This window comes from Thermobia domestica, unplaced genomic scaffold (genome assembly GCF_964235325.1).
Source record: "Thermobia domestica unplaced genomic scaffold, izTheDome1.hap1.1 HAP1_SCAFFOLD_352, whole genome shotgun sequence".
Classification (NCBI taxonomy): domain Eukaryota; kingdom Metazoa; phylum Arthropoda; class Insecta; order Zygentoma; family Lepismatidae; genus Thermobia; species Thermobia domestica.
Window position 1 is genome coordinate 22921 of NW_027656065.1, and position 13545 is coordinate 36465.

At 36.6% G+C, this 13545-nt stretch overlaps 1 long non-coding RNA gene across 2 annotated transcripts in view; it reads left to right on the top strand.

Moving 5' to 3' along the window:
- The first annotated feature begins 8919 nt into the window (after window positions 1-8919).
- The window catches only part of LOC145676762 (uncharacterized), a 138569-nt gene continuing 133943 nt past the window's right edge, over window positions 8920-13545 (top strand). For both annotated transcript variants that reach the window (XR_014129458.1, XR_014129457.1), the window contains exon 1: window positions 8920-9047. This is a non-coding gene — a long non-coding RNA (uncharacterized LOC145676762). The remainder of the gene's footprint in view (window positions 9048-13545) is intronic.

A 13545-nucleotide genomic window follows, 5' to 3' on the forward strand; every position in this document is an offset into this window, starting at 1 on the left:
CTTACATAAAGATAAAACTACAGGAAAGAAACTGAGCAGCCAACCCCTGTTATACTGGTTTAATGGCTCACTGGGTAAACATGCCTTCAATCAGGACACTCAGTTAAGGCAAGATCAATATTGCTGGCTTTGCAGAACTCTGGCCAACTTGAACAAGTGGTCAATTTGCAGAAGTTGCAATTTTTTTTTACAAGTCTCATTGTGCGTTTCACAAATAGTTTTTAACACGAAGCTCTAATTTATTAATCTAATCTATCTTTATCTCTTAGTGTTGGATCTCACAAACGGTTACAGCCAGTAAGATGATGTATATGCTCGACTGGGTAATTTATTGGCAACGTATTGGCCCCAAATTCTGGCTTTCTAGGTCAAACATTGCTACATCTTAATGTAAAAGAGTTCCCGATTTGGCTCACCATTCTGGATCAAAGTTGTGTCTTCATAGAAATCGACTCGATACCATACATATCAAAATCATAAACATTAAACATTTGACCTAATGGGAGCACAAGAAGTGTTTTATTTTATTTTATTTTTTTAAAAATTTTCATAAGGGCTGCCGTCTCGCTTCGTCTGAAAATTTTGAGACGAGACCGAGATCGAGACAATCGTTGTACAAATTGAGCTGACACAAACATTGCTCAAGTCGAGACTAAATGACAAACATTTGTAATTCGAGAAGGTACAAAGATGAGAATAAGTTCAGTGTCGGAAGTCCCGGTCTTGTCTCAAATTTTGACAAAAAAATTACTGAAATTATATTTATCCAAAATTCGTGCGTTCTTAAGTCACATGTACTATAGTGGAACAACTACCCTTGCATGGCCAAAGTCATATGCATATACACGAAAAAAAGGTGGGCAAATTAGACCATGATATATCGGATTTACTTCCTTCCTTGTCATTTTAATTATTCAAGGAGCACAGTGGTTAACATAAGTTTCAACTTCCGAACATTATTTTTCGACACAGTTCTGGAGTCATCCAGGAAAAGGCGAACAAAAAATTCCTTGTAACTTTACTTTATATCAGGGTGGATTGATTTAAATCAGTCTGATTTAAATCACGATTTAAATCAAGATTTAAATCACTTGATTTTTTTAATAAAAATCGTTGATTTAAATCGAATTCCGAAATGAATTAATTTAAAGCGAAAATAAGTAAAATTCCGTTTCTGTTCTGTTATTTCGATTATGGAATTTAATAATCATAATACAATGAGACTCAAATGTACAGTATAGAATGAAAACAAGTATCATGCAAAGGATGATTTGGGAAAATCCCGTTTTGAACAGGTAACGGAGCAATCCTGCTTTCTTCTTTTCGTAACATTGGGTTTGGGTTTTAAAATCGTTAACTATTCCAACGGGGAAATCACCATCGACATTTACGACGAACATTCATTTTTGTGCGTGTCTGTTTGTTCCCAGATAATAGGGCGTATTTAGAGGGGTCCTATCCCCTCTCCATTTTTTTTTTTAATTTTAGAACTTTAGGCGAAATTTATGTATTTTATGCCGCAAGCTAGGTCTGAGTTTTTAAAAATAGGCCCCTGCCAAGTATCAGTAACTTTTGTGAAAAAAAGTGTCATTTTGATAAACGTTGCTGTACTTTTTCCTTAATGCTTAACCTTTTAAATTATATCACCTATTTTTAGGTGATAGGGTAGAATCTTCATTATTCGATTAAAAAGTACCAATAAGGCTTTATACTTCGTTTTCTTCAAGATTGGAGGCATTTTAGGACATGTTACATATGCTTTCACGCCTTTTTGCGTTGATGAATAGTATGTGATGACGTCATAAATTTAAAAAGATATTTTTGTTATGCGTATTATTATTATTTGGCGGGTTACATTTTGCATTCAAAAGACTGAAATTTTGCACACTCGTTCAGTGCACCCCTTAATAATTTTCAGTTGTTTTCAGATCTCTGCGTGGAAACAGCGGGGTCCAGAGGAGCAAAAATATTTAAAAAAAAAAGGATATTTTTAACAAAAAATAGCTTTTTTCGTGATTTTCTCGCCTCAGATGGAGACATACGAATGGTACCGTTTGAAAGGCTGTTCTGTTCTAAAGAAAATGATGTACGTACTATGCTCCTAACATAAATAGGGGTGTCTTAGGAAACTGTTATCTGAGATCCTGTTTTATACGGGAATCTGGGGTATTTGGGGAATATTATTTTTCGCGGGCTTACTTTTGCACCTACAAGCTTGAAATTTTGCACATTTACTCAGTGTACCCCTCAGTATTTTTCACATCTCTGCCTAAAACAGGAGGAGGGATCCACAGAGGTAAAAAAATTTTAAAAAAATATATATTTTTAACAGAAAATTCCTTTTTTTTGTGAATTACCTCCCCCCCCCCGATACATGATGGAGACATTTGAAGGGTACCGTTTGAAAATTTGTTTTATTCTGAAGAGAATAATGTACAAATCATGATCCTAGGATAAATAGGGATGTCTGAGGAATTTTTTATATTACATCCGGGTCATCTGCGGTATTCTGGGAATGTTCTTAACTCATTGTTAAATAGTTTCCTCACCCTTACTACTCAAGATAAAAGCTTAAAATTTTGTACACACATTTAGTACACCCCTTAGTATTTCCCAGTTGATTTTGAGATCTGTGCGTTAACACATGAGAATCCAGAGGGGATCAACATTTAAAAAAGTTAAAGAAATGCCTATTAATCTCAAAATTTCCCGCTTCAGGGACATGATAGGGAAATGTGAATGTTACCATTTCAAAAGCTGTTCTATTCTAAAGAGAGTGATGTATGTACCATTATCCTAGGCTAAATAGGGATGATGCAGTAGCTGCTTGACTGAAAGTCTATAATTTACCTTTAAAAAGAGCCATGATTTAAAAAATGTTAAGAAACATTGTTTGGGATAGATATAGGTTAACGATTGGGGATAATTCAAAATTCAACCCCAATACTTTCACTTAAATGGCATAATTAGCACTTAATACTAATTTCTAATGCTTTTTCTTCAGTTTGCGACTTGTATTATACGAGGAGAAAGATTTGATTTAAATCAAAAAAATCGATTTAAATCAAAAAAATCAACCAAAATGATTTTTTTTAAAAAAATCATGATTTTTTTCCACCCTGCTTTATATAAATACTGGTAGTACCAGTTTTCCTCTGAAATTGAATGTAAAACCTTCAGTTTGGAGAAAAGTAAGAGCAGAAATTTTAGAATAGCATAAGGCAAAATCATGAAAAGAGAAAGAACATCCAATTACACCAGAGAATTGGTAGAGCTATCAACCATCACTTTATATTTAAAATGTGTAACAAACTGCATATTAATATTTCTTTAAAAAAAAAAAAAAACAACTTTTTACTAGCAATAAAAGTGCTACAAATATTGTGTGTGTCTCTCTTCCTTTATCTCTACGCGGACTGTAATTTGAGATATAATATCAATATTTGTACTGAAATTACGGATTCAGTGCGTTAACTAGTATGTGAAATTGAATAACAGACTCAAGAGGGAAGAATTATAAACTAAGTATTGGAACTGATTGATTAGAAATTAATTGTATAGTAAGTATTGAGACTCTTTCTCCATCCTCTTTTTTGACCACATTTGCGGGTTTGCAACTTCTTAACATCTACTCTGTCTGTTCTTTCTTTCCAATACTATGGCTAATATGAAACAGATAAACAATCTAAGAAAAAAAAAAAATGGTTTTTCGAACAGGGAATCGAGAACTAACTTACAGGACAGCATTAGGAACTGTTGCAACTAAGTATCCACGTGGAGTTGACAAGTGACTGTCAATTGTTTGAAATGAGGGTTCTGGTTGGCCATTTAGTTATTGGGAGTGTTTTCCGCAAGATACCTTGGACGATGACTTATTTATGGCACGAGTCACTACACGTAGAAGCAGGCATTCTTTATATACGAACTACATTTCGCTTGAAGAAACTATTACGCAAAGTCTCATCTCAACACCGTATCTACTTCTAATACCCACAGCCACAAGTCCAGGGGTTGTGTACCTCTCAAAGCTTGCCTCGGACATTCTTTTAGTAACAACTTTTCTCACTGTTTTTAACATGTCCAAAAATGTCCTATCAATGAAGAAAATATGTCTAGGATGCCTCATAACAATAATAATTAATAGGAACTGCCTGAATTTCTGATGTGTAGAGCATATTGCACAGAAATAACTTTTAAACAGTGTTAGGACACTATACACATTACCATTTACACATTTACAAATGGTTTCTTTCCGTATACTCATTGAAAACATTCAAGTTCAGGTACATATTAAACACTTTTAGGGCAATTCGTATTAATCACTGTTAGGATGCATTTTAGATACTTTTTGTTCACTGATAGACTACTTCAGGATATTTTGGGCAAGTTAAACAATGACTGAATCTCATTTTTTTTCTTAAAAAAAAATACAGTACTGATTTACTTTGCAGTGTAAAGTTATACAGTAATCGGCGTCGCTGGTGATACCTCACAACTCTGGCTTGAGAGAAGCCACCTGAAGTCAGTCCAATTTGTGGGAAATGAAATCTTTTAATTATGTATAAGGTTGCCAGTTTACCTGTTTTGAGATCCTTTTTTCTTCCCCCGTTTAATTATCAGTAAAACGATAAAATCATCAGTTTTTCTGACTGCATGGAAACCTTGCTTTTCTTCAGCTCAAAAAAGAAGAAAAAGTAGGTAACTGTTACAGTCTTTGCCTGTTGTACAAGGGCGTCTCTGGCGGGGGAGACAAGGGGACGAGTCCCCCTAATATTTTGTGTAGCTATGAAATGGATCAATGCTGAAGGTATTTAATCTCAGTAGTATATGGTTACCGCTACCCTACTAGCATTTCAGTCGTCCTTGTAATTTGAACATGCCAGAGACGCCCATACTGTTGTATATCGTTCATTTCAGCCCTTTATCTTTTTATTTCATCTCCTCCGTTCCAGATATCTCCAGATCTAATGATAAGGTCACTACATTGCTGAACATAAATTTAATGTGCAATTTTGTGCTTGATGTAGCGATCTCTTCAGTTCTTTTTTTTTTTAAAAAAAGTTTAATGTCCCATGATTATGTACCGTTGGTAAGGGAGACGGTGGTGATGAGATGGATTATAGTGATGAAATGAAGAAAGTGGCAGGAAAGAAAAGAACTCCGAGGAAACCCACACGCAGGATGATTGTCCAGCACAAATCCCGCTTGGTATGGGTTGGAATAGAACCAGAGATCCCACACACCGGTGTAAGCGCCCTACTACTGAGCCTCCGTGGCCCACTCAGTTTTAAAAGATAACAAATAGATGTAGTGTGTGAAATCTTTCTTAAAACTCATTTGTTCAAAGTTACTCTGTTTCTTTAAATTTGAAAGCATTGTAACACTGATTTTATATATTCTTCAAACCAAATTCAACAAGAGCTCCCTCGTGGTTATTTGGTTAACGTAAGCGCCTTTTGCAAATGAGAGCCAGTTCGATTCCTGGTGGAAACTCATGTCGTTCGAATCCCACGTTAAGCTGTATAGATCCACGTTTCACATAGCCTCGCTGGTGAAAGAAACGCTAAAGTCAAATCCCCAATCAAAGTCAAAAATTACGAGAGCTATATTAAGTTCTAGGAATGATCCGCACACCAGTTCCAATCCGAATACACTGTACAATATAAAACAGTATTTAAACACTTTTATAACTGATTTTGAGGAAAAAATGGGTCAAATAGTGTTCTTCGTGTATTCAAAAAGTGTTAATTTTGAAAATGGTGTTTCAATAGGCTGTATTTAAAACCTTCTTCTTGTCAAACATTTTGAAAACACATGAGGGATATAGAAAACAGTATGATAACTGTATTTTGATCTGTACAGTATGTTTAGAAATTCAGCAACCAAATTCTGGGAGATACCTTATGTCGAACAAAAGAAAAAAGTTCTAACATACTGTACATAGGTCGAGGAAAGCCTCCTTTTAAAGTAACAAACCGCCGAAGATGCCAAAATATTTCGATTTAAAACGCAATGGATTTTAAAAACTATGATACATATCGTAATCGGTGCAAGAAATTGCACAGGACTAGTGTATGCTCTATCTAACCCATTCACGTTTTAGAATCCCCTTACCGACGAAACGGATAAAGGAAGTTGGGGCACGGAGATATACTTTTAAGTACTAACTTAACATTTACTTCGCCAATGTAATTCTCGAAACTAAGTAGGATTTAATTTAAAATATTTCTTCTTGTCGAGCGCTTTAAAAGCAAAGTTATATTACATTTTTGCAAACATAATTGGAAAACACAATTATGATAACTTTATTTTGGCCTATTTTGGTAATGTACTTTGCAGAGATGTCTGACGAATGCCTAAAACTTTGTGCACGTCTGCCCAGGTGTCTAAAAATGTCTAAAAAGAATGAATAAGGGTAATCTGAGGCAGTTTAGAGAGTGACAGCAATGAGTAGAGTGACTTAATTATGTTCAAAAATCGTTTTCAAACTTATACTATTTAAATGACGCATCAGAAGTTCAGGTGCATTTTGAACACTCTTCGGGCCAGCGAAGATTACCAAAGATTTTCTACGGGGAGGAATTATACACAATACTGGTTGTATACACACATTTTGCACGATATGATGGTCCTGGGGCGGGTGTTAGGGGCGGTGGATTTCATGGCAACGGGGAACGATTCTGAAGTCATTACTGCTTAGGGCAATTCCTATCAACCACCGTTAGAGTGTAGTTGAAACATTTTTGTAGACTTTTTGACATGTTAAACACTGTTCTAAAATGGTTTCTAGAAAGTGTCAAAGTATCAAGTCAAGCACTATTTTTTTCTTCTTTGCAGTGTAAGTATGTATTATGCGCCATCTTCCGTTGTGTGGCGTCCAATAGCAATGCACATGTGTTTGTTTTAAATACAGTCAAAACTTCTTATTGACTGTTTCGCGATCGGTTTCAATATTTGCAGGGAAAATAATTGTGACCAATTTCTGCACTCGAGGGTCGAAACTACACTCAAACTCATTTATTGCTATCGTTACATAGGTACATATTTTTAGTAAACAAACAAAATATTTCCTCCCGATTTGTTTACAATGTGCTACATTGCGAATGGATAATTATCTCTTTGAGTTTTCCATAAAATTTGATGCATTTGTGGACAGAAGCCTTGTTTTCAAAAGGACAATTTATCAAGGCATTGCCGAACACCAGTCTGAATCATAAAGCTGCGACACAAGAAAAACAACCGGTGATCTGTTAGCCCCTGCCCCCATGTAAGCAAATTTGGAATTGGGCCAGATAATGATTTTATACGATTGATAACCAAGGATGAAATGTACACTAATCCTCTCCAGAAACGAAACAGCAGTCAAATCAGTGGAAACATCCTGATCTGGCTTCATTTAGTTGGAAGAGAGGGAAGATAAAGGAATGAAGTAGATATCCTTCTCATTAATCATCTTTATCTGCAAAATCATTGCCGTTAAAACAACAATGCAAAGTTTTTGGACCAATAAGAAAAAGTAACTGAAGATGTCACGGTTTATCAACAAAGAAGCTATGCACTCATAACGACAATACTCAGATCAATCCACAAAGAGCCCATTGCAACAGTGTCACATGTACATCACGCGAAAGAGTTTGGTTTGATTGACGTTATATTTTCTCAATATTGAAATCGGGAGTGGTACTATGTTTCTACTACTTCCGGTTTTAGTAGAGAGATTAGAGTAGAGATGGGATATATATACTGTTCGGATGCTTAATTGATTGCAGAAAACCCCTGTTCGCTATTTATTACCGTTTTTACTCTATATCGACGAATGTTAAAAAAAGATAATAATTGACTTCTGCCATTTTCGGTTTGAATAGAGAATTGAGAGAGAAGATGATATCTATTCTTAGAACGTTAAATTGATTCCAGAAAAACAGCTTCTCGCTATCTATTATTGTTTTTACACTACATAGATTAATATTGAAACTGGAAGTTGTAGTGAATGTCTATAACTTCCGATTTATGTAGTGTTACGAATTAAGATTCAATGTTCACTTCTGACACTTAAAAGACTAATTAAACTTTATAAACAAACAGTCAACAGATCACATATAAATGTATCCTAAATGTTTACACATTGTTCAGCAAAATCAAATTGGTTCATATGTAGTGTTCAGGGCCGGATTTAGGGGGGTGCACCGATGAACGTCCTTCGTTGTAAATACACACGATCTAAAATGAGAAGCTAGCAGTGAAAATAGCAACACTTTCTGAAACTTTCTGCCGTCATGTTTCCGTTTGGAGTTTAAAGAAAGAGGACTTTTGCAAAAGCAATAGTTTAAGTCGATTTTCTGAAGGTTGAAGGAAAAGGATTCACAAAGCAAAGCAATATAATATTTGTCAAGTAGGGAAGAAAACAGAAGACAGGAAGAGAGAAGAATTTTTCCTGCATATCACTTGCGACCCTCGTACAGAATATCGTTACATGTCACTTCGAAGAGTTTCAATAAGACTGATTATTTTGGTAGTTATGGTACACACCCCTCAAAAAATTCTGGATCCGACCCTGGTATTGTGCCTGTGAGACAACACAGAATTTTCATATGGGATAATGTTCAGAAATTTCATATGGAATAGAATAGAATATAGAAATTGCAATGTATATGATGAAACGGGTGTATCAACCAGGGGATTGATACCGTATAGGAAGACAAGATTTAGTCTACTCTGCCTTTTTATCACTTGCGTCATATGATACGTAAGTCTCGGTTGAGAACTCATTTTTACTAGTGAATATAAACAATTTCTTGTATCCTTCCCCAAGCTAGTGAAAGATATCGCTCTCTCCCCTGATTATCTTAAGTAAGCTAAGAGAGGCGGATGATAAACTCAAGTTAAATATTGCGGAAGAATTGGTGCAATGATCTGTGGTGAGAGTGGAAGCTCGAGATTACTTGTAACACAGATACAAGAAGTGAGTGACTGGGGGCACCAGAGGCCAGGTGAGTGATCCATCCCTGAGCCACGGCACCGATAGGGTGCTTGTTGTGTTGACCCAGGTATTTTTTTCTTTTTTTTTTTTTAAAGCGATAATAGTTTAGAATAATAATATTTCTCTTAAAAGAGTTCCTTAATAGATTAATTCTACTCTATTAACTCTCTTACTATACTACTTCTATTCTACTATTCCTGTCTATGTAAGACTTTTTAAGAATAGTAATATTTCGATAGAGAATCATAATATACAATTAACATATAATAAATAGCACGTTGTCCTTCGGTGCACAAGGTTTCGTAAACTTGTGTCCATTAGAATGATATCATAAAATAAAGACTAAACTCATAGCTAAAACTAAAAAAACACATTGAACAAAATACTATCATCAAATTATTAATTTCAAAATAGCCTACAAAGAAACCAAAGATTGCCGACACTTTGTTTTACTTTACACAAATCCCCAAGGTTCGTTATGGAATATCTTCTACATTTAATAAAAGTTTTACTATTATTTTCATCAGATTGCCAATTATACATACAATATTTCTCTGAAGTATCTCTAATACTTAAACATTGTGACATATCTAATCAATTAATAGCTCATGCATAATTAATAAGGAGCAAATATGCAGATATGTAAAGGTAAAAAGGAGTAACATTTGTTTGAATAATGATGCGATACACAACCAAAATATGATTCACAGTTGAAACATGCAGGAAAATAAACTTATAGAGTCCATAACGCTATTAGTAATGCCGAGCGCACCTTGTTGCTATGGCACGTTTCAATGTCTAAAAGGAAAAATAAACGTAACGATGCTGTCGGTGCAGATTTTGACTTGGCAACACTGCTCAGACCGTGAGGTAATGTAGCGAGATCAGACAGTCTGAAACAGTGCAGTGGCCTTGGCGATCGGGTCATAGCAGCAACCAGCAGCTCACTTGGTGAGGGAGGATCAGAAATTGCACGTTTTCCCCCTTCCGCGCCGGAACTTTTAAGAATCCAAAATCAAATATGCTAATGCTTACAAGTTGGGGTGAACTGAAAGTAAACGAGGGAGAGAAAGGGGAAGATGTAGGTCGTAAATCTACAAGGCGTAATTTGCCGTAGTTTGTGCACTATGGTAGGTAGGTAAGCAACCTCAAGGCTCCTGTATAACTGAAAATTCAAGATACCCTCCTGCAATTTCATTTTATCGTTAGGCAGGGCAAACCCGATGGGAGAAATACGTATCGGTTTTGCCGAGTTCATCAATAATTCCAACAATTTTCAAAGGCCAGACATGACGTCGAGTTTATACGGTAGGAAAATAATGCCTAGCTCACAAAAATTTTCTTTCTTGAGTCGAGGATGGAAAACGAAGTTGAACTCAGATTGACCTTTCACCAAGAAGCAAACCATACGGGTCTCCTTTTATAAAAACTGAAAACAGTTTCTCCTGTTGAATCATAAAAGAAGTTGCGCAAATACGACTTTCTTTTTTAACTATATTTACAATGAAACTTACTCTTAATGCAATTATAGACCATATTTCATTTTCACCGTAGTTATGATGTGGAAAGGTATATATTGTTAGCATATAAATGTTAATAATGTTCACATCGTTACCATATAAATTTAAATAACTTAAATAAACTGCTTCCTCTTCCATAATAAATCATATATTTACAATAGTCAAGTGCTTTTTGAATTGCCTTATAATACGAGTAAGTTCGAAGTATGGAAAATTATAATTTAAAAGAGGACATTTTTCCAGACTCCACTAATTTTCACAATATACTATATATATATATATATATATATATATATATATATATATATATATATATATATATATATATATATATATATATATATATATATATATATATATATATATATATATATACTCATATAGCAAAAAATTCTTCCTGGATTATCTATAACTTATATAGAGGACAATTGTTATTAGGTTTTATTATTTGACTGCCAGGGCCGTAATTAGGGGAAAGCGAGGAACGTGCCCCGGGCGCATGTAGGGATGCACAAGAGTCGAGATTTAAGCCTGTCTCGAGAAAATACTGTCCCGACTCGTGTCTCAACTCGAAAATATGTTTATGTCTCTACTCGACTCGAATACGAGACTAGACGTCTCGAAATTCGAGTCGAGACAAAATATACGCACACATCAGCCAAAACATTATGATTACTTACATAATTGTCAGTATGTCCACCTTTGGCACGGATAATAACGGCGACGCGTCTTGGCATGGACGCAATGATCCTTGGTAGGTCGCTGAAGAAAGTTGGTACTACATGTGCACACACAGCTCACCTAATTCCCGTAAATTTCGGGGAGGAGGGCGATGCACTCTGACGTCACATTCACTCATATTTCAAATGTGTTCGGTTGGGTTCAGATCCGACGAGTTCGGGGGCCAGCACATCACTTGGAACTCGCCCCCTGTGTTCCTCGAAACACTCCATCGCACTCCTGGCCTTGTGACATGGTGCAGTATCTCTTCGAAAAATGCCACTACCGTTGGGAAACATGGTCGTTATGAAGGGGTGTACGTAGTCCGCAAGCAGTGTGCGATATGCCTTCGGCCGTCATGGTGCCTTGCACGAGCTCTACTAGACACATGGATGCTCACGTGAATATTCCCCAGAGCGTAATTAAGCCGCCGCTAGCTTGTCTCTGTCACGCAGTACAGGTGTCAAGTAGCTGTTCCCTTGGAACACGACGGATTTGCACCTTTCCATCGTCATGATGAAGAAGGTATCGGGATTCCAGACAATGAAACGCTCTGCCACAGCGCCAAGGTCCAGTGCCGATGGTCACGTGTTCATTTCAGTCGTAGTTGCCAATGTCGTGGTGTGAACATTATCACATGGATGGGTTGTCGGCTGCGGAGGCTCATCATTAGAAGTGTTCGGTGCACTGTGTGTTCAAACGCACTTGTAATTTGCTCAGCATTAAAGTCTGAAGTTAGTTCCGCCACAGTTCGTTCGCTCCCTGTCCTGTTTTACCAGTCTGCCCAGCCTACGACATCCGACATCTGTAATAAGGTGGGGGACGCCCAGCCCCTCGATGTTTGTACGTTGTTTCCCCTTGGTTTCGTCACTTGTTGAGGACACTCAACACAGCAATTCTCGAACATCCGACAAGTCCTGCAGTTTCCGAAATTCTCGTACCGAGTGTTTCTGAGTGAATACTTTCTTCAAAATAATATTAAAAATTATAGGAAGATTTTGGAGACATTCAAGTCGAGTCGAGATTTTACGAGCAGTCTCGACTCGACTCGAAAATTCGAATCGACTCGTCTCAAATTTTACCAAGTGTGTCTCGACTCGAATTCCAGTCGAGATTCGAGACATGTCTCGACTCGTGCGCATCCCTAGACGCATGATTGCATAGGCGCCTAAAAGGGCAATTTATATATTTTCTATCTATCTGTCTATATATTCGTGTTAGCCCCGGGTGACACAAACTAGTCTCAGAACTATGACTGCGTTATTAGTATACAGAGTACTATATTTTGGGACGCATTTTGAGCAAACGAGTGCATACGCCTTGTATGTATGTTACCTATAAAACGTAGATACTGTGAGGGTTTTCTAACTGAAACGGAAACGAACAAGTTGATAGGATATTAGTCACTGTATTTTGCATATAGAGTCATTGGGGGTGAAGTCGATAGCGCGTAAGGTATGACGAACTGACAACATCGCGTTGAGGCGAGTGAAGAAAGGAAAGATTGTTTTCGAAACAGTTAGTCATGCTGTATGAGCCAGGGTGAGAAGAAGGAAATTGGATCGCAGAACGAGCATACAATGAGACTTCTTTGTGTTAAGGGCGAGTCACTCATGCCGTTTATCTTGCTATTATAAGTTTCATTCTGGAAAACTTAAGGCGTATAATGAGTTGCACAGTGGTCGATGTGAGACGGTATGCGGTGGTATGCCATACTGCCTCTGGTTTTTCAGTAATGAGGACATACCGTCTCTGGTTTTTCAGTGATAAAGATAATATTTAAATAACAGGTATGTTGAGTCAAAATCATAATAAAACATACTACCTCTGTTCTTTTCCCACTCCGAACACTGCACATGTAGTTTTGACTTGCGTATTTTTTCGCGAGGTAAGATAAGGTATTTGCGTAGAGAATACATAGTTGTTGAATTGATGCTTTATGAACTAATAGTAATTTGGCACGAAAACAAAGAGCTTACCTATGTGGGGCGAAGTCGGTACTGTTGTGTAGGGTGAAGTCGGTACGTCCTTTTCATGTTTGTAAAATGTAGATTCAGTATGAAAATGAATACAATGTTTGTTGTAGCTGTGTTTGGACCTAACTTGGCCTTAAGATGCACTCGATAATGAAACACAGTGGCGCAATCAGAACAAGGGGTCAGGGAGCACCAGACCTCTTCTGTGTGAATGGTGAAAAATGCATGATTCAATAAAGTAGTATCCATGTAAAAGATGTAGAAGCTTGGTCGTGATTACGACATTGAAAAGCGTACATTTATTTATTTAATTTATTTATACATATTGTGGGGATTCCGGCATCGATGG